The sequence below is a fragment of the Bombyx mandarina genome, chromosome 08 (assembly GCF_030267445.1).
Source record: "Bombyx mandarina strain Sakado chromosome 08, ASM3026744v2".
NCBI classification, from domain to species: domain Eukaryota; kingdom Metazoa; phylum Arthropoda; class Insecta; order Lepidoptera; family Bombycidae; genus Bombyx; species Bombyx mandarina.
This window is the reverse complement of record NC_143215.1, coordinates 14,651,473-14,674,165: the sequence shown is the minus strand read 5'-3', so window position 1 is coordinate 14,674,165 and position 22,693 is coordinate 14,651,473. Positions and strand designations below refer to the sequence as shown.

Genomic DNA, 22,693 nt, shown 5'->3' with positions numbered 1-22,693 from the left:
TTTGCCGACGATCACCCGACTATCTAGAAGTACACGAGCGCTCAACGATTTGTCAACGTCACGCGTCGAGTTTAGGATTATTGGATTTTATTGTACTCAGTACACAGTGCGCGTGGGAGAACGTTTTGTCTTTCGAAGCGCTTGGGATGTCTCGTTTAAGCTTACAAGGTGTATCGCAACCGTTCCTAGAGACTAGGATAGGTGATAACGCGCTAATAATAATAATTTTTACTGGTGGTAGGACCTCTTGTGAGTCCGCGCGGGTGGGTACCATCACCCTGCCCATTTCTGCCGTGAAGCAGCAATGCGTTTCGGGTTAAAGGGTGGGGCAGTCGTCGTAACTATACTTGAGACCTTAGAGAGGGTGGCGCATTTACGTCGTAGATGTCTATGGGCTCCAGTAACCACTTAACACCAGGTGGGCTGTGAGCTCGTCCACCCACCTAAGCAATAAAAAAAAATGTCCCGGGAACATAGCGCTTAAGACCTATTTGGAATGCTTCAATGAGTGCCAAGCCCGCATCTCATCTGGCGTTAAATTATTGCCAAAGTCTATAGACATAGCGCCGTGAATGCCACCACTCACTTTAAAGCATGCGTGTCGTAATTCCAATCGTATTGTGGAATTGCAACCTTACCCTTGAAACGAGAACGCATGACTTCTTCGTGGCATATATAGTTAGGACACGCCACACCACTCGACCTACCAACCATTAATAGCATAGCAAACACAAAAATAATTAAAAACAATTCTTATTAGAGAACTTTCTCGTAACGATCAAAAACTGTATATTGAATTTTAATTATTAGAGTATGGCCCAAAAAAAAATTTTTTTTTTCAGAATAAGCACGATCTTTAAAAAAAGACAAATTGAAGACGCTACGATCTAAATGATGTCCATGTGCCTCAAGCGTCAGGATCGCGTAAATTTAAAATATGAATAAAGGATACAACAAGAGTTCAATTATCCAGTTCACAATCAGTCCCGCAGTCAATTAAGGTGTGTTCGCGCCAGGTTTTAAAAAATAAAAACCCCAATCCCTGATGGAACTGGATATAACCTTAATATTCTCCATTAATTTCCCACGAGAACACAACATAATGTATATTTGGGTTACAAGCAACATATTTTATTGGTGTAAAAACGCTAGCAAAGTAGGAGCTAATTTCGGTTCTAGTTTGAAAAACATGTGTGGCGGGTAGCCATCATACAACGCAAGATAATTGACAGATGCCTGAATCTCACTTACGACATTTTCAAGATAAAGCGCATATATACAAGTTCCGAACAACAAAATTTGGACCGTCGGTCTACCGAGCAATATCACCCGCTCAGTGGAAGATTTTCCTTTCGTCGTAAACTCCCCAAACATGTCATATTGCTTTAGCGATCAGAGGAGATTTCTAGATTCTAAAGCGTATTAATTTTCACAAACTTTATTTTTGTTCGAGATAATTTCAAAGCTCGAATTATATCACCAAACGGCTGGACTGCCCTTTAAATCGAAGCACGCGGCTGCTTCGTGGCAGAAATAGTCATGATTATGGTACCTAGTGGCCTGGGCTCAAGATGCGTAAAAAATTCTTTCTCAATCACTATGTCAGGATGGGTCATGTTGGATGCAGGTGGCAACGGACCGGCCGCACTGGAGATCACTTGGAGAGGCCTATGTTCAGCAGTGGACAATGGACAGGCTGAGATGATGATGATGATGATGATGTCTGGAGATAGATTGGCACCTACTCGTAGCTACAACGTGAGTCTCATTTTATATTCTTATAAGGTTCTTAGTGCAGTTATAAGGTTCTTAATGCACTTATAAGGTTCTTAGTGGTATCCGAACTTCTGTCGACTAAAGCTCTAGGGAGTAGAGACATAATCGCTTTAGAGAGTTGGAAATCGGAATCGAAATTCCTGAACCTCTTTCCATTTTCTGATTAAATTCATTAAGCTGCCTAAGAAAGAAAAGCTCTCCCTCGGGTGAACTGGATCTGATGTTGAAGGCTTTTCCTTTGTTTGCCGCTGTGAAACTTGACTACTTAGGGATTGTTTGTGGGAATGAGTGGCTGGCAAATACAAACATATTTATATTAGAAGATTAGGTAGACAGATCATATCTGGAGACCATCACGAGCATTAAAACATAAAAATCTACTACATCAAGACTTACTTTCGAATTTAACTTCTGCGGATGCGAACTTTTCAATAAACTCGTGAGAAAGGATTTCGCTGTAACATCGGGAGGAACGCCTACAGGGAAAAGTTCATAGCTGCAAAGAAGGATCGGAGCTTTTACAGCATATTTTATAGGTTCGCCACCTATCCTACTCTAAGCTCAAAAGAAGACACGGTATTTTCAGATGCATCAAATTTAAAATTATAATATATAGTAAGTTTGTAATTCCCTATTATCGCATTGCATATTAGACATCTATATATTAATACGTGAAGGAAAAACTTTGTATCCCTTTTTACGAAAATTGCGGGGACGGAGGAGTATGAAATTTCCCACACTTATAGAGAATATAGAGAAGGAGTGCAGAATGTAATTTTTTTTTAAATTGTATCTAAAAATACATTAAATCAATAAAAAAAACATTACACACCCTACCATGTGTTTGACGCACATACGCATGCGTATTTATTGTCAAACTTTTGTTCTTGACGTCTGTGGTCAAATTGAGAATAGATTAAGTATATATTGTTTGTCTTTATTAATATTTTTCTATAGTGTAATCTTGGCGAAATTTGTGATTATAGAAGTATAACTAGTCAGGTCATAAGTTATGTCACACAGTAAAAACTTTTCTTTTAGAATGCTGGCCACAAAAAAGTTTATTGAATTCGAATTCCGAATTGTTCATGAAAATAAAAATGTATTACTTTTAGAATTTTACTCATTTTTAAATATGGAGTGGACGCTTAAAGAAGACCGTGTTGCAGTTATTGCGTTGCATCGTTGCGGTTACGCGCCAATTCAAATTTTTAACATACTGAAAATTTTGAATATAACCAAAAGATTCGTTTATCGTACCATCAAACGATACAATGAAGACTCTAGTATAGATGACAGGTCAAGAAGTGGTCGCCCTCGGTCTGTTAGGACTCCAGCAGTGATAAAAGCTGTGAAGGCGCGAATTCAAAGAAATCCCAAACGTAAGCAGAAACTGTTGGCCCTTCAGATGGGGTTAAGCAGAACCACGGTGAAAAGGGTGTTAAATGAAGACTTAGGGCTTCGGGCATATCGAAGAAAAACAGGACATCGTTTGAATGCTCGTCTAATGGACCTGAGACTGAAGAGATGCCGCGCTTTGTTGAAGCGGTACGCGGGAAAAAACTATCGGGAAATTCTTTTTTCGGATGAAAAAATTTTTACCGTAGAAGAGAGCTACAACAAACAAAATGATAAGGTGTACGCACACAGTAGTGAAGAAGCGAGCAACCGTATTCCGCGTGTCCAACGAGGTCATTTTCCATCCTGGCTCATGGTATGGTTGGGAGTTTCTTATTGGGGCTTAACAGAGGTACATTTTTGTGAGAAAGGTGTAAAAACGAATGCAGTTGTGTATCAAAATACAGTCCTGACGAACCTTGTGGAACCAGTTTCTCATACCATGTTCAATAACAGGCACTGGGTATTCCAACAAGATTCGGCGCCAGCTCATAGAGCGAAGAGCACACAAGACTGGCTGGCGGCGCGGGAAATCGACTTCATCCGGCACGAAGACTGACCCTCCTCTAGTCCAGATTTGAATCCGTTAGATTACAAGATATGGCAACACTTGGAGGAAAAGGCGTGCTCAAAGCCTCATCTCAATTTGGAGTCACTCAAGACATCCTTGATTAAGGCAGCCGCCGATATTGACATGGACCTCGTTCGTGCTGCGATAGACGACTGGCCGCGCAGATTAAAGGCCTGTATTCAAAATCACGGAGGTCATTTTGAATAAACTTTAGTGTCATAAGAATCTATGTTTTGTTAAGTTCATTTTGGTATATGAATGGTTACATAATGAATAAACTTGTTTCAATTATTTTACATTAAACATGTGACAGAATTTATGACCTGACTAGGTAAAATACAATCATAATAGTGTACCAACTTACAATTTCAATTAATTATAGTCGAATTTCGACTACCGGGCGACCACTAGTTTCAATAAATCCATTTGTGGCAGGAATTCAACGGAGTTAGCTAATCATTTCATCAATAGTGACGTCTTAATTTAGTGTACTAACGAACACGCAAACAAACAAATCAACTAATAAACTAAACTAAACTATATTTAAGCTGTTCATTTCTAACTTCATTTTGTGAAACTCCTGAAAATACTGACATGATGACCAGCGACGGTGACCACGAAAACTGTAAAGTATTTGAAACGCTATCTATATATATAAAAATGAATTGCTTTCGTTAGTCTCGCTAAAACTCGAGAACAGCAGGACCGATTTGGCTAATTTTGATTTTTTATTATTAGTCAAAATTTGGAGAAGGTTTAAAAGGTTTAAAATAAATTTGAAAATGCTGGAATTAAATAAAAATAACAATTTTGTTTTTCCTTTGATGTTCCCCCAATCGGACGGATTCCTTTTATTTGTTTTAAGTTTATTTTATTTATCTATTGAGGCACTACGAAGTCTGCCGGATCAGCTAGTAAACAATATAATGACAATAAAAACCCGGACGCTGAGGGTGTAAGACCGTCGTCAGATTGAGGCACTTGAAATATGGCGTTGAAGACGTCTCCTCAGAATTCCATGGACCGCGCACCGTACCAACGTTTCGATCCTGAAAGAGCTCAACATCAAGGAGAGACTATCTTCAACAGTCCAAACGCGAATCCTCAAGTTCTTCGGGCACATCACTCGTAATGAGGACTTCATTGAGCGGCTGATGGTGCAAGGGAAATTCGAGGGCAAAAGATCTTACGGACGTTCTCCAACACGATGGATTTCATAAAATATGACTCACACCAACATAAATAAGTGCTCTCACTCTGCGAAACACCGTGCCACATGGCGTCGCATCGCGAGAGCATCGGTATCGCAGGATTCGACTGATGCATGACCACGACCACTCTATCAAGAGTGTACGACTACTAAGAAGAAAAAAACCCAAGATCAAACCGTAAAATACTTCATGCTGAATGACATGTTGAATTTTTTTTTTCAAACTGCATCCATTGCCTTAAATCAATCATTATAAGCCTATTTATATTCACACAATCCTGAATGATACGTACTTCATTAGAGTGCGTAATAAACACGGTATTTCCCCGAAGGCTATGGGCCCCTCTTGGCCGTGAGGATATAGCCACCTTGCTATCGGGCCGAGGGTAAACGCATCAATTACGAACAAACCGAGCCTTAAGAGATAATGAGAAAGCTGCTGAACTCATAAGAACTGTTTAATTTGATGAAAATATTTGTACATTACCCTTGTATTTCTTGTTTGAGAAAAATCTTTGTATAAGGCTTTGTATAAATGCTGATATTTACCAGCACACTTCATGAGCAAGATTAATAATAAATTAATAATAATTAATAATAAACGAATACTACTACTACTACTACCACTTAACTTACTACTAATCCGTAACTGTAGACCGCGGCTTGGCTCTGCCCCTGGCATTGCCGAAGTCCATGGGAGACGGTAGCCACTCACCACCAGGTGGGCCGTGTGCTCGTCTGCCTACAAGGGCAATAAAAAAATACTAAAACAGGAAATGGCCTTAATTTAAAAAAAAAATTTTTTTTTTTGTACGTACAGTAATGCATTCCGATTCAAAGGGGGGATCAGCTATTGGACAATACAATTGAGACCTAGAAGACCTCATGTCTGAAGGTGGGTGGCGGTATTCACGACCCGTATCTATCTACCGACTCCGGCAACTGTTAACATCAGATGCGGCGTCAACTCGTTCATAAAATATACAAAATAAATTCCATTTTTTCTAAGTGACGATTATATTTTTAAGTAATGCCACACTGCGTTTGTAAAAAGGACTCCAATCAATTATTTTATAAAAACAAAAAAAAAAATGGAGCGTATTTTTCTGTGAGATCTAAAAATTCTCAGATGTGTAAACCAAATTATGTAGTGTATTACTGGTGGTAGGACCTCTTGTGAGTCTGCACGGGTAGGTACCACCACCCTGCCTATTTCTGCCGTGAAGCAGTAATGTGTTTCGGTTTGAAGGGTGGGGCAGCCGTTGTAACTACACTTAAGACCTTAGAACTTATATCTCAAGGTGGGTGGCGCATTTACGTTGTAGATGTTTATGGGCTCCAGTAACCACTTAACACCGGGTGGGCTATGAGCTCGTCCACGCATCTAAGTAATATAAAAAAAAGCTTGCTTATAGCAATGATGTAAAACATTTTTACCCCACCGTGGACAGGAAAGAACGGCTCGACTACTAAATGCAAATTCGGGCACAAAATTAATCCTCAATTCATTTCTAATAATAAATAACTCTCGAACACCTAAAAAGCTAAAACCATTTAAACACAATTTAGAATAAAATTGGAAAAAGCTCGCAGGTCGAGGGTCTTCATAACATTCATCGTTTTTTACTGAACTCAAAAGAAAATTGACTTCGTCCGTCTTTCTCCATCATTACTCTTTAATTCGACCGACGCGAACTCCTGAACATTTTCATAATTTTAACAGCCTATTACAAGGTTAATGTGATTAAATATGATCGCAGATATAAATTGTTACTAACATTGATAGATTCTTATTGAACTAGAAAGATGGGCTGACGACCCACCTAGCTTTAAGCCGAAGCCCACAAACGTAAATATTGACATTTATCTTGTGACATTAGTTGAAGTATCAATCACATGGGTAATGACATATTCTGATCACAGCCAAAATACCGTCACCACCATCATTGCATTAGTGATTCCTCACGTCCTTACGGATCCATCAGATCCAATAACCTTTGCACTAGATGCCTTCAGCTCTAACACTAGGAGCAGGCTTAGGGACCCCGGTAACCGTACTCGTCGAACTCGACAAAGAGTTCGACGTGCAACCTAACCCATGAATCAGCTCGCTGAGTTTCTCGCCGGATCTTCTTAGCGGGTCGCGATTCCGATCCGGTAGTAGATTCATTCGCGAAGCAGCTGCTCTTGAGCTGCTAGGTCTCCTTCGGAGGCGCTCGGGCAGCTGTTAGCAAATCCCACCCCTTCTGGCTGAGCCTTTGCTCGCCCACCCGTCCTGGTGAAACTGGAAAGGCCTCCGGGCCACCAGCAATCCTTCAATCATAAAAAAAAAATGGTGATTCGTATGTTAGTAGCAATGTCCTACCTCATTCCATAGATATCAGAATTAGGAAAGTCGGTCGCAATACTAGGTTCGCAAACTTTTAAATGGGTACCACTATCTTTTTTGGAACGGACATAGAGTCCCGAGATCCCCTCCGCTAAGAGGGTTACTAGTAGTAGGACCTCTTGTGAGTCCACACGAGTAGGTACCACCACCCCGCCTTTTTCTGCCGTAAAGCAGCAATGCGTTTCGGTTTGAAGGGTGGGGTAGCCGTTCCAATTATACTGAGACCTTAGAACTTATATCTCAAGGTGGGTAGTGCATTTACATTGTAGATGTCTATGGGCTTCAGTGACCACTTAACACCAGGTAGACTGTGAGCTCGTCCACCCATCAAAGCATTAAAAAAAAGAGAGCTTGCTGTTTATGACTTCCCTTCCATCTATAGAGACGAACGTCACTGAAAAGCAAAGGGTATTCAACAGACCTAGTAAGGGATTCTCTTGCACTTTTGTCCGGCACAGAACTCAGAAAAAATGGGAGTCAGCACAGTAATCAAACTTTATACTGCCACAATGCTTAAAGACAAAAGTCTTCAACGCTTGTTTGCTACCGGTTATGACATATGGCGCTGAAACGTGGACATTGACCGCAAGTCTGGTCGGTAAGTTCAATGTCACTCAGCGTGCTATGGAAAGGTGTAGGCTTGGAGTTTCTTTGATGGATCGGGTCAGAAATGAGGGAATCCGTCAAAGAACCAAAGTAACCGACATAGCCCTAAATATTAGCAAGCTGAAGTGGCAATGGGCCGGAAATACGTGTCGCCGAACCCATGGTCGATGGAGCAGACGCGTTCTGGACTGGAGACCACGTACCGGTGGGCTGATAGATACAGGCTGATGATGATGATACAGCCACAAAGCATTTAAGCGTCTTGGTTTAAAGTATGGTACAGTCATTATACACAATTATGATTGAGTGCCCAAATATCGCGCGTCGTGGGTCCAATAACAACATAGAAAATGTACTAGAAACTAATATAAGCTGTTACAATCCCGTTTCCCTGTTGCTTCAATAAACAATAAATTAAACAATGCGACATGAAAACCATCACTTTGAAATATCGTTTCTTTACCTCATAAAAATGTTTGGTTGGGGTGACTGGCTTCACAAGGCGATCTTCATATCGGCCATAAATACATATAATATTGAAAAATAAAATTCTAACGATAAATTGCTTTTTGTGCATTTTTTTATTGCATGCATAGGTGGACGAGCTTACAGCCCACCTGATGTGAAGTGGTTACCAGAGCCCATAGACATCTACAACGTAAATGCCGCCACCCACCTTGAGATATGAGTTCTAAGGTCTCAGTATAGTTACAACGGCTGCCCCACCCTTCAAACCCATACGCATTACTGCTTCACGGCAGAAATAAGCAGGGCGGTGGTGCCTACCCGTGCGGACTCACAAGAGGTCCTACCACCAGTAATTACACAAATTATAATTTTGCGGGTTTGATTTTTATTACACGATTTTTATTCCTTCACCGTGGAAGTCAATCGTGAACATTTGTCGAGTACGTATTTCATTAGAAAAATTGGTACCGGCCTGCGGGATTCGAACACTGTTACATTGATCGATATGAATGCACCGGACGGACGTCTTATCCTTTAAGTCACGACGACTTCATATTGGAATATTGGATATTCGTTCAAAACCAATTTAGTAATGGCTTATAAAACGAAATACAGTCTTCATTTTCGGCTACAATTCAATGGTGTGAGATATGTATAGAACCTGCACGGGCTGCTATCGCAATCCATCGAATTTCGGCGGCAAAGCAATCAGTTCCGGTCTTTATGGTGGAATAAACCTTACACAACACAGTAGTGACTTGATTTCATCTCTTTTTTTTATTTATTGCTTAAATGGGGTTGGACGAGCTCACAACCCACCTGGTGTTAAGTGGTTACTAGAGCCCATAGACATCTACAACGTAATGCGCCACCCACCTTGAGATATAAGTTCGAAGTTCTCAGTATAGTTACAACGGCTGCCCCACCCTACAAACCCAAATGCATTACTGCTTCACGGCTGAAATAAGCAGGGCGGTGGTGCCTACCCGTGCGGACTCACAAGAGGTCCTACCACCAGTAAAAAACTGTCAAACTGAGTGCCATATTTATGTTTGGCTTATGGTCTCCAGTTATCATTCAACACCAAGTGGCTTGCGAAATTATCTGCACGTATATGATAAAAACCAGCACGCCAAAATACATGCAGTTGAGAAATTATAACACAATAATTATAGTCCCCGAGTACAAAATTAAATAAGTATTCATAAACATGTGAACGAGCCTTAAAGCTTCTCAGAAGCTTTCAAAACGGTCTTTTGTTTACATTATTTAATGGCGTCTGATGTCGGTACACCGTCCGTTTCCTTATTAGGAAATTCTCTTATTTGTTCAACGATTGAGTATTTACGAACCCGAGTTGTTTTGTAGCGTATTGTGATTCGTTCATTCATAACTACCTTCCTATCTACCTACCCTCCTTTTGTTTTTATAATTTAACTAATTATGACTAGCTATGTTCGCGTCACCGCAGGACCGATATGTTCCATGCATCTTAGAGATTAAGCCAATCCCATCCGCAATCTGCAGCTAGAACCTTAGTCCACAGTATACTAAAAAAATATCATTTTACTTAACAATTCTAGAAGTAATTGGCCGCCCACATTGTTCCCTGAACGCTACGACATGTCCTGTAGTCAGGTTTGATAATTATGTTGGCATTAGACGCCCAGGGAGGTCAAGGAAGTTCGGGACACAGGGAAGGAAGAAAGTTTCACGATAAAAAACAATGCCAAAAACCCTCTGTCATTGCGGCTGCACACTGCGTCCTAGCACCAATTATTACGCAAATTTATTAATTTAGTCGCAATAAGTTTTATAATTTGTCCTTGCTCCTTACCGAGGAATAATATGTAAAGGAATTTTTGATGGACTTGAAATGTTTGCTTGTTCGCGTAAAAGTTTGTAATGATGCTAGATACAGTCTGTAAAAGCATACACGAAAATCTTTTTTCCGTCGTTCATCGTTGCCTAGGAATACAGCCTTCCAAAGTTCACTTGTATCGATAGTGAGCAGAACTAAAATTCTATTACTAAAAACTCATGTTGTGGACTTGGCTATCACAATTCTGAATCGCGTTAACAACATTACCTAGATTAGCTTGCATATAACATTCAGACCATCTCGGTCTACCGAGCAAACACACCCGCTCAATGAAAGATCTTTCTCGTATATGTAGCTTCTTCTAAATTCCTCCAAAAATGTTATTAAATCCATAAGTCCGGCAACATTTTCCGGATAATATATTATACGGGAAAAATAAAAATTCTTTCAGACCGTAAATCATTTCGGAAAACATTTTCTCGTCCAAAAGGTTGTAGATGACTAAGATTATGAAAAAAATTACGTTGTCCAGAGTTTATTTATGTCATCTGTTCTTTGAAATTATGGCTGTCACATCTCTCAAATCTGAAACAACTTCGTAACAATATCGAAGTGGCTTCATGTAATAAAAGCAAACACGAAATTAATAACTCGATCTAAATATCGGTGTCTTCAACACGTTCCGGCACGAATCTGACCTGGACACACGAAGCGCCGTTTATAAAATATGGATATTCCTGGATAGGTACGTGCTTCGTATAGCCCCCGGCCATCACTGCAAGATGCAGTTCATGCCGCGTTTCTAGGTCAGACGTTTATTGTGAACGAATATCTAGCAGCACAGGTGATGCGTTCTGAATACATTTCATTTTTAAAAATACTTTACGAGCTCGACGATGAAGAAGTAGCTTTATGTGACAAATAAAACCTGTCAAATTTTTATTCTGGTTCCTTTACAGCTTTAGAATCAGTTTGGGTTTGTTCAGATTTCTTGGTTCTTGGCCGCGGTCTCGCTTATGAAGAACTGGTCTTTTTGTGTGTACAAGGTTCAAGTGTCAATGATATTGCATAAAGGCATCCAATTATTCGAACAGGAATACACGATTGCTTGGGGAACACTATTGTTTATTTGGTCTTTTCTCATCAGGCAATGAATCTTGCCAATTCAAAATGCCATTAGCGATAAACTGATAGAAATTGACAATACTAATGACAGATCCGAGCAACTTCTGCTTCGTGCCTTTTCTGAAGCCTCGTTCAAGTTCTTAAATTAATACTGATCGACGGTGTTCTTTGACAATAGCTAGGGCAGTCTTCATAAAATAATGCGAATATTGACACCTTGTATGAGAACTACAAGGCAAATACCTTATTTTATTATCTAGTGCTGACCATCGTCATCTATCATCGACGCCGTGTACATTGGAAAGCAATTTTTGCCGAAAACCTCAGGGGACCGATCTGTCAGACGGTGACGTGGTGAGTTTTTGTAATTATGAACTTTAATACCTGATATTTCTTACAAATATCATTAGGGCGATTAGAATGTTTTAGCGGTCTACAATTATGTACGCATAATATGGCCAATTGGTACATCATCTTTTTTTTATTGCCCTTGTAGATAGACGAGCATACGGCCCACCTGATGGTGAGTAGTTACCGTCGCCCATGGACTTCAGCAATGCCAGGGGCAGAGCCAAGCCACTGCCTCCCGTTTCATATTCTCCACAAGCCTCGTTTGAAGAAGGACATGTCATCGGAAAACACCGTGGAGGGGAGCTCATCCCATAGCCGGATGGTACGTGGCAAAAAAGATCTCTGGAAACGCACTGCGAATGACCGCAGTGGCTCCAGGTAGTATGAATGAACTCTACTCCGGTAGCGGGCGGTGCGATGGTAAAAACGAGATGCCGGTATCATCTCGAACAATTCCTCAGGGCACTCATCCTAATTAATTGATTCATCATCATCATCATCATCAGCCTTTATCTGCCCACTGCTGGACATAGGCCTTCCCCAATGCCTTCCACATAATGCGGTCCTCCGCCTTTCGCATCCAACGACTTCCCGCCATGCGCACTAAGTCGTCAGTCCACCTGGTTGGAGGACGCCCCACGCTCCTTGTACCCATCCGTGGCCTCCATTCGAGGACTTTCCTCCCCCACCTGGCGTCGCTGGCTCGACAGATGTGACCGGCCCATTGCCACTTCAGCCTGCTAGCTTTGATTAATTGATTGATTGATTGAAAATTCTTTATTGCACAAAAATATTGTACAAAGGCCAACATAACGCCATGCAAACATTCTCTTCCAGTTAACCCTCGTTGATGAAGTGAAAGATTCAAGAATCATCTTAATCGCAGTTAATTAAATACGGATGCTCAGATTTCACACTATCCAGTGTAAACACAGCACTCTCATTGTACAAGTCTAACATGAACAAAATCTCATAAAACAGAAAATCTATTATCATTTACCCAGTCCAAGCTTGGTACTTTTCTTGTGAGTGGCTAATAAACTGACCAGCTCATAAGTACCATTTAGAGATATGGACTCGCTAAATAAAAATAGAATAGGCCATTGTCAAGTTCCGTGAGCTGTGTTGCAGAAAACACTAGTAACTGGTACCGGGTGAAACTGGTGAACTCTACTCCGGCAGATAATGGTAAGGCAATGGATGTTCCGTTTTCGATATTACGCTAAGTACTCATGGTTGACTAGAATATGATTCAGCAGAACGCACTTCAAGCCTTAAGTTAAGCTTCGATAGGCGCTTAAGGTTTCAAGTTCAAGTCGTTTAAAATTGCGAGTTTAGAAAAATGCCATCTCAGCTATGAGCAGTGATGGTTTTATAAATAAATTATTTCCTTCAATATTTTTCTATATATTTTGTAAATTATTTATCACTGGTGGTAGGACCTCTTGGGAGTCCACACGGGTAGGTACCACCACCCCGCCTATTTCCGCCGTGAAGCAGTAATGCGTTTCGGTTCGAAGGGTGGGGTAGCCGTTGTAACTATACTGAGACCTTAGAACTTATATCTCATGGTGGGTGGCGCATTTACGTTGTAGATGTCTATGGGCTCCAGTACCCACTTAACACCAGGTGGGCTGTGAGCTCGTCCACCCAACTAAGCAATAAAAAAAAAATAAAAAAAAATTTTTTTTGACAAAATCCAATAAAAAGTTATGAAATGTTGTCGAATAATTTCGGGATACTATCCTTGACTAAATAACATCAAAATTCATTCACACCTTGTTTGAAGGTTTGCTCAACACAATACAACATCGTAGCGCTGAGAAAACCTTTTCCTAAAATATTTTTATTTCATAAAAAAGACCTATCTTATCGGTGTTGAATTTTACTTATCTGGGTTCACTATGTTCTTAAATTGTATTTGACCGTTTTATTTGCGAAATGTATCTTATATTATATAATTTACTGTTCTTTTTAAATTGTAACATAAAATGGTAGTCACCTGCTGTCACATTACCTACTAAATAATTTATTTAATGAATTAAATGCATACACAATGATAGTTCAAAAAATTACCTACCAAAAAATCACATGATTCATCCAATTGCAACGTTCACAGTGTCCAAAGTGCCGCCACTTTAATGCAATAGTAATGTTTAAGCAACAAAAACAGTTTGTCTAATATAACAAAGGTCACGTTATCACACTTTAGCATCGAGCGAGCGACCACATTGATCACATAATGAAACGAAAAAAAAAATCACATTGACAGATAAAAAACGCGCGAACGCATGTTTTGACATCTAATGTTGTTTTTTTTTTTGTCGATTTATCAAAGGTATTTAAAATCGAAATTCCCAACGCCCGGCTATTTGTGCGGCGGGATGCGACCGTGCCCGGGAGATCCCGCGGGTTTCAGAGGCTGACTCTGGCTCGGCGACCGATCGAAGCTACGTACGCTGCTCCTCCCCCTCTTGCGTAACTCGTGTTCGTGTATTCGTATTCCTTAATCTTCTATTAGAAACAAAAAAAATCTCCCAAATACTTTATTGGAAACAAATATAATGTTTAAATTTTTTGTTGTTAATAACACAACAAATATACTTTTGAATTTTCAATAATTATAAAACTAACTAACTATAAATAAAAGACCAATGTAGACAAAAACCAAATCATGTAATTAAAAAAATTTAAAAATATATTAACGAAAATAATATTATGTAGCTTCGATCTATGTTCATCTTTAGGGATCTGTTCACTTGCTTAAATGCGCATGCGTGAAACGAAAAGCCAATGTGAAACACGACCAAATTTACCATATACAAGCAAGAGACGGCTATACTTTCAAAAGCATCGTAGTTCACTCGATTTGTTGTCTAGGCACGTTCGTATGAAGGAAAAACGTAGAAAAACTTATATCGAATTATTCGTTCACATGTTACTTGAAAAAGTTTGTTTTTGTAATGCTCCATCAATGGCCATGGGAAAAAACCTTAACGATTCGAAAAATATTGTTATGAAACAACCACTTCCCTCTACGAGCCATCTCGCATTGCTACTTAAAAACTAGAAGTTAATAGTATTTGATAATAACTTAACCACCTCATTCTCAAATGTGACATACACTTGGTGATTGTCTCACACCAAATTACTTATTAAAACTATAGGTTGGGTAGTATTTTGGCCACGTACCATCCGGCTATGGAATGAGCTCCCCTCCACGGTGTTTCCCGAGCGCTATGACATGTCCTTCTTCAAACGAGGCTTGTGGAGAGTATTAAGCGGTAGGCAGCGGCTTGGCTCTGCCCCTGGCATTGCTGAAGTCCATGGGCGACGGTAACCACTCACCATCAGGTGGGCCGTATGCTCGTCTGCCTACAAGGGCAATAAAAAATAAATAAATAAAAATTGAGTTTGAGTTGCTTGTCTTTGTGTAGCTTTCGTTGATATTTAAGAATTCTGCTAACAACTGTCTAATAAAAAAATAAAACATGCGTTTCCATGCATTACAAGAACTTAAAAAGTCGGGCCGTTTGTTTGACTTGGAATTTGATCTTTACGATAAGACGATTTTAGGCTTTTAGACGCGGTGCAAGGTACGAAATTATGTGACTAATTTCCTTTTGTTAATAAAGTGTTTCTTTAGATTTAATTATGTAATAACGGTGGTATATTGACTGTTTATCATCTGTGATACTGCACAAATGTGGAAAAATTAAACAAAGTCGCTGGACATCGCTTCTCGGGATCTTTCAAAAAGTCCACTGGACATTCAATATATAATAATACAATTTTACTGAGACTTTATTTCATCCCAATTATAGTAGTAACAACAATAACACTAACAGCAATAAAAAAAAAGCGGCGGGAAACGCATCACTCACACTTTTAGCACGCAAGTACGCATCTGATGCCGACTTGTTCAACATTTCTTCACCATTGTAACCATTGAGTACTGCTACCAGGAGTCTTATGTTTATCTAATTATACAGAGAAACAAAATTGGAAAATTGAAAGTAATTACTGACAACTCAGGATTTAGATTAGTTTTATGCCTTACAATTTCTTTTTGTCTTGTTTATTAAATTGTTTCTCAGATAGGTGGAATAAAAAGGGTTTTTGTAAAGTTTTTCATAAAAATAACACTAGGTACTAAACAAAAATATATTTTTTTGTTAACAAACATAGATATCTCAGTTATATAAAGACATCTAGAATCGACACAAACAATTGACTGGTTTGCGCCTTAGATACATCTGCATGCTCTTAAAAATTAATATCAACACACACATACATACTTTCCACTGAAAAATACTTTACTTTAATATGTTATTCAAACTCTCAAAGCACTCTTAATGCCTACACAATTAACTATTAAAAGGTCAATGTGTTTGCTTAAAAATGAATCTAAGTTGTTACACATAAGTTCGGTTTTACTTTGTCACTTAAGCTAACAGTAGGTAACAGTCTTGATATTATTCAGAGGGCTGAATTGTGTTTACGTTCGGCCATAAATACAAAGATGACTCGAAAGAGTATTTAGACGACTTGTAATATATTCATAAATGAGTTAATAATTTATTAAGATAAACCGTTATAGTATCCCTAACGTTAATTGCGTATCGGATTCTGTAATAATAGATAAATTACCTGTGTGTGAATGACGATATGAGAGAGAGAGTAATGAGTGTGAAGCTAACGGCTGATAGAAGAGAATGGAAAAGAAAAATTAGCTGTTCCGAACCCAATTATTACCCCCCCCCCCCCAATTATACCCCCATCATTTTACAATAAAATATTTTTTTTTTTACACTATTTTTAATTCAAATTTATTAAAATTTATTTTCTATTTTTTAGTTGGATTTTCTATAAAAGCGTATATTTTTAGTTTTTTTTTTTACTATTATTTATGTATATAACAGAATCTTTAGACATAATTTTAACGATTTCAAGACGTGCAATTAACTTTGAAAATTTGCACACGCATTAAACACCGAAGACAGAGAAATAATTTCATAACTTCGCTCTGATAGGGTATCTTATAGAGCCGAAACCAGTAGGTGTATAGGTAGTGGACCGATATCGATAAGAAATAAAAAAGATGAAATCAATTGCTAGTTCGGTTTGCTATTATAGTCTGTTTATTTTAGTTTTTAAACTACAAATATTTCTGTTTGACTTTAAATGACTTGTACGAATAAATTAACTTAAAAGGGTAATTAGTATTTAATAAAATTATGAAGACATGAGATTATTAAGAAATGTTATCGTGTCGACTATGATCGCCCGCCGACTGCGCGGCCCAAATATCTAACAGTGAAGCATTCTTCCTGGTCCGCCCACCAATAAACCTTTCTGTTGATAGTACAGTTTATGTTACGTAAACTCATATACATTTTATTGACTGTACTTAAGCTTGTGATTCCGAGAGTTTGCTTCTATGGAGCCGCCAGTAAAACGTTGAACAAGCTAGCAACGACCGCTTCGAGCCACCGCAGTAGCGTTGTATTACGATGCATCTCGATGTACGTCATCAATACAAATCAATAAATCTTACCGCTTCAATTTTAATAAGACAAGGCTCGTCCTGTGTCGTAGTAGTCGTTATTGAGCACGTATCTATATATTACATAATACGTGAAGCAAATTTTTTTTACCCCTTGTTACGAAAATTGCGCGGACGGAGGAGTATGAAATTTCCCACACTTATAGAGAATATAGAGAAGGAGTGCAGAATGTTAATATTTTTTTAAATTATCCATAAAAAAATCATTAAATCAATAAATGAAAACATTACACACACTACCATATATTTGACACACACACACATATACATACTCTTTGTTTATTGTCAAACTTTTGTTGTTACTTAAAGTCTTTGGTAAAATTGAGAATAGATTAATATTGTTTATCTTTAATATTATTTGTCTATAGTGTAGTCTTGGAAAAATCTGTGATTATAGAATTATAATAGTCTTTGACCATAGAAGCATAATAATATTCAAACATATAATTTCTATTAATTATAGTCGAATTTCGACTACTGCGGGACCACTAGTTCTTAAAATAGTCACAACAAATACATCGGACGTTAAATTACAAGCAAACGACCATAATTAAATCATACCTCCGCCTGAAGTACCTCAAATAAAACCTCGACTCGACTTAATCATTTATTCCTTTAACCTAATACCCCGCCCTTTGTGACTTAGTTTATTTTGCAGTGAAAGTCAGGCAGTTCCGAGAGCTGGCGTCCTCCGTGTCATTAACAATTCTGACGCAATGCTAACAAGCCGACCGACGTAAGCACTCATGTACACACCGCACGTTACATACAGATGTGTTCAGAAAGGTTCAAGATAAATTCACGGGCGTTTTCACCAAGCTACACTAAAAACCACTGTAGGTTTCCGGGGATTAAACTCGGAATTAACTGTCTTGGTGGTAAGACAATTGTCTTATAACAAAAGAGCTTCAAAAATGTGTCCTAAAAGAGGTTACTGGTGTCTCATTTTAGCGCGCCGCCGATGAGTAAGATCACAACAACGACTGGTATCGCATCCCGACCCAGCTGGCTGGTTCTGACCCAGCGAGGTATCCCGGAATAACACTGGCACCGTGGCCGCCGTACCAAGACAGACGACGATCCAAAACCGTTTCGCGTCCAAGGCTTTTAGTATTTTTATTATCCTTGTAGGCAGACGAGCATACGGCCCACCTGATGGTGAGTGGTTACCGTCACTTATGAACGTCAGCAATGTCAGGGGCAGGGCTAAGCTGACGCCTACCGCTACCGTTAAGTACTCTCCACAAGCCTCGTTTGAAGAAGGATATCATAGCGCGAAGGATGTCATAGCGCTCGGAAAACACCGTGGAGGGAAGCTCATTCCAAAGCCGGATGGCACGTGGCAAAAAAGATCTCTGGAAACCCACTGTGGTCCAGGTAGTATGGATGAACTCTACTCCGGTGGTGGGCGATGCGATGATAAAAACGAGATGATGGTATCATCTCAAACAATTTCTCAGAGAACCGCCTCGGACAGCCAAGCGTTGGGTGAGCTACGCGATCTGGCTGCAGTATTGACCGCGGTAAACTCCTTAAACCACCCGGATTCTGAACACAGTGGATCGGAATATATTCACAATGTTATATGACCTATAAACTGTTTCGTAAAAGAAGATCTCTTCGAACTTAGAATAAAATGTTTGTTCCATTCGATCCTCACAAATGACAATTCAGATCAGAACAATTAAAGACTTTGCTACCAGTTAAGCACATTTTTCGGGACCGATTTTGGCTTTCTTAAACGCTATTACTCGTAATGTTTTTCTTGTTGTGAAAATCGATCTCCAGTCCTTTAAAGTACTAAAAAGTCGGCGAAGTCTAACGGATAAAGACTTCCGGTATATTCGTTTTTAGTGATGTACCGGTATTCGAATCCCGTTGGCAAGTACCAATTTTTCTAATAAAATACGTACTTATCAAATGTTCGCGATTGAGTTCCAGGCTGAAGGAATAACATCGTGTAATCAAACCCGCAAAATTATAATTTCCGTAATTACTGGCGGTAGGACCTCTTGTGAGTCCACACGGGTAGGCACCACCCACCACCCTATTTCTGCCGTGAAGCAATAATACGTTTCGGTTTAAAAAAACGGGGCAGCCGCTGTAACTATACTGAGACCTTAGAACTCTTATCTCAAAGTGGGTGGCGGTATTTACGTTGTAGATGTCTATCGGCTCCGGCAACCGCTTAACACCAGGTAGGCCGCAAGCTCGTCCACCCAATAAGCAATAAAAAATACAATATTGTAACTAAATTACAGTTGTCCTACCTACATTTTAATAAAACTTAATGTTAATTTATCAACAAAGTATTGGAATAATGCAATTACGGCACACATTGACCTTGGCCACAATAGTAGGAATGTTATCTGTGTGTATTCTTTGTCTGCATATACTACGGTCCGCCCGAGCTCACAATAACAGACGGGTGTGAATAATTATTTCCTTTAGTAAGGTAGGTAGGTGAGCGTGACCTATTTCATCATTGTGTGATCTCGATACGAGCCAGATAAGAATGAACTGGTCTAAACAAGTTTCTTCCGGATTATTATTATTTTTATTGCTTAGAAGGGTGGGCGAGCTCAGAGCCCACCTGTTGTTAAATGGATACTGGAGTCCATAGACATCTACAACGCAAATTCCACTCACCGCAAGATATGGGTCTCTAAGGTTTCAGTATAGTCACGACGGCTGCCCCATCCTTCAAACCGAAATGCATTACCGCTTCACGGCAGAAATAGGTAGAGTGGTGGTATCTACCTGTGTGGACTCACAAGAGGTCCTGCCATCAGTATATGGTGGTAGAACCGTATATTTATAGGTACCCCCGTAAATTTATCTACGTAATTTTAAACGAAGATTTTAATTTGACTTTTATAATTTTAAAACGCTATGTTCCGCATCCTTCTGGCTTCCACTAGATTTCCAGGGCGATATTTAAAGTTGCCACGATACACTCCTGTTTCATATATCAACTAGAAGCTCCCCGCGATTTCACGCGGATTTAATTCAAAACTGTATAACTGTGAAGGGCTTGTTAGTTTAATCAAAAATTCAAAATTATTCACGATTATTTAAAATCTTCCCCAGCCCTCACTACAAATTTGCAAAATTATTTTTAATAAAAATGTGGCAACCCTAAATACAAGTCAATACAAATCATAGTTTGCAGAAACATGTTGAGCAAGACTATTGCCAGCAGCTTACTCTGGAATGCTAGGAATTTTGAGTGATCGAAAAAAACAAAAAGCTATTGACTTTGAAATAAATTCATCAACTATGTAATCTATATATTAATTTAGATTACTAAAATTAAAACTAAATCGAGTTAAAAATTGTATTTTTATTAATATCGGTTAAACCTTGCTTTCACGTCATTCATTAAACACGTACGGATTCTTTATAACCATTGTACATAGTATTTATTAATTGCTCTCAAAGTTAGCACGCTAAAGTGGCAATGGGCCGGTCACATCTGTCGAGCCAGACAGGTGGGAGAGGAAAGTCCTCGAATGGAGGCCACGGATGGGTACCAGGAGCGTGGGGTGTCCTCCAACCAGGTGGACCGACGACTTAGTGCGCACAGCGGGAAGTCGTTGGATGCGGAAGACGGAGGACCGCATTCTATGGAAGGCATTAGAGAAGGCCTATGTCCAGCAGTGGGCAGATAAAGGCTGATGATGATGATGATGACGACGATAGTTTTTATTGCGAAATCGAAAATATTTTAATCGTATCTAGTCGCGAAATACCATAGAGTTAATTTAATTCAATAGACCGCGTCATCTCGCACCGGATCGGGTCGGCAGAGTCCGACGTTCGCCAATTGATATTTCCTTTACAAACAATACATTATAGAATATGTTATGACGTTACATGCTCCGTATAACCGGTGTTATTGGGTTCAGTGACATAGTATCAGTGATAAAAATAAAATTCATTTGGTGTTTCATGTAAATTCATGAATACAATTTTTTTATTATTGCTTATATGGGTGGATGAGCTCACAGCCCACCTGGTGTTAAATGGTTACTGGAGCCCATGGACATCTACAACGTAAATGTGCCACTTTGAGATATAAGTTCTAAGTTAGAAAGTTCTAAATTTAAGTCACAAAGTTAGAAACGTTTACATAGTGAATTCTGATAGAATTTTCGAGAGCCATATATTAAAAGAGGCCTCCTTGTTTCTGCGTTTATTTTATGAATTTGTAAATGATAACGAAAATATGTTTTCTAATTTAATAGCCATAATTGTGAGACCGTGGAGCCAGAGGTTGAGCTAACAACTGCCCGAGCGCCTCCGAAGGAGACCTAACAACACAAGAGCAATTGCTTCGCGAATGAATCTACTACTGGATCGGAATCGCGACCCGCTGAGAAGACCCGGCGAGATACTCACTGGGCTGATGCATAGGTTAGGTTAGGTTGAGCGTTTGTTATCAAAGCCCGTGAATGTTAATTGTTTATTATGTCCCAATAGCATTTATACCGCTTTCTCTCATAATCCCAGTAGAAATCTATCAGAATCTTTTCCACTGAAATGATTTTCTTTAATTGTTTTCAGAGTTTATCTAAGTTCTTAGAAACTGAGTATACTAGAATGGGTAGGCAGTGTAAACACAATCTTGTGATTATTTTATTCACACTTTAAAATTTCCGAGATCAAAGATTAATCTGGCCTAATCCACATAGTAAACAAATGCCTCGCACAAACCTTAAAAATATTTCTGTTATACTAAACCGATTTTACATTTCGATCATGGCCGACAATCAATTTCTTAAGTTCTGCTCTGTTATTTAATGGCAACCGCAGACAGTGAGCGCTGTATCTCATAGGATTCACCAAGCAACTGGAATAGATCAGAGGAAAACACTGGATATGGAGAACACAACTCGCCCGGTAACGCTGACATAGCCTCTCAAGGCTTAGGTAGAAAAATAAATAAATAATAGTTTAAAAACCTACCAAAATACGCTTTTACAGAAAATCCAACTAAACTATTGGGGGTTGGTGCTTCCCACTTCCGTAGGTTTAACCCGCGATTCCCTACAAGTGACCCCTGGGTGGTGCTAAACGGGAGCCGAAAACATAACCGGTGGTAGGACTTAGTCCGACTGGCTGGCGACCACCCTCCAACTAGAGTCCGCCGCCAAATAGCCTAGCTGTGTTCCGGCGTGTGGGTTGGAGAGCCAGTTCTATCCCTTCCCTTTCCCCTTCCTTGTTGTGGGTGAGTCTTGGTGACGCCTGGAACTTGCGGAGCAGACGTGCGTGCGAACTCACGGGGCGTGATTGTTTGACGGGGGTATAGGGAGACCCAGTGAAACGGTACCCGCTGCCGCCCGCCGGTCAGTAGGGGACCTGAACCCGGGTGTCTCTACTAAACTCCGCCCCGGGAAGCTGTCCCGCCA

General features: G+C 39.5%; 1 protein-coding gene across 2 annotated transcripts in view; it reads right to left on the bottom strand.

The window, feature by feature from the left end:
• LOC114247285 (uncharacterized) overlaps window positions 1-14,187 on the bottom strand; it is a 74,429-nt gene extending 60,242 nt beyond the window's left edge. For both annotated transcript variants that reach the window (XM_089729301.1, XM_089729302.1), the window contains exon 1: window positions 13,797-14,187. The gene's annotated coding sequence lies outside the window, so the exon portion shown is untranslated. The remainder of the gene's footprint in view (window positions 1-13,796) is intronic.
• Between the last annotated feature and the right edge of the window lie 8,506 nt (window positions 14,188-22,693).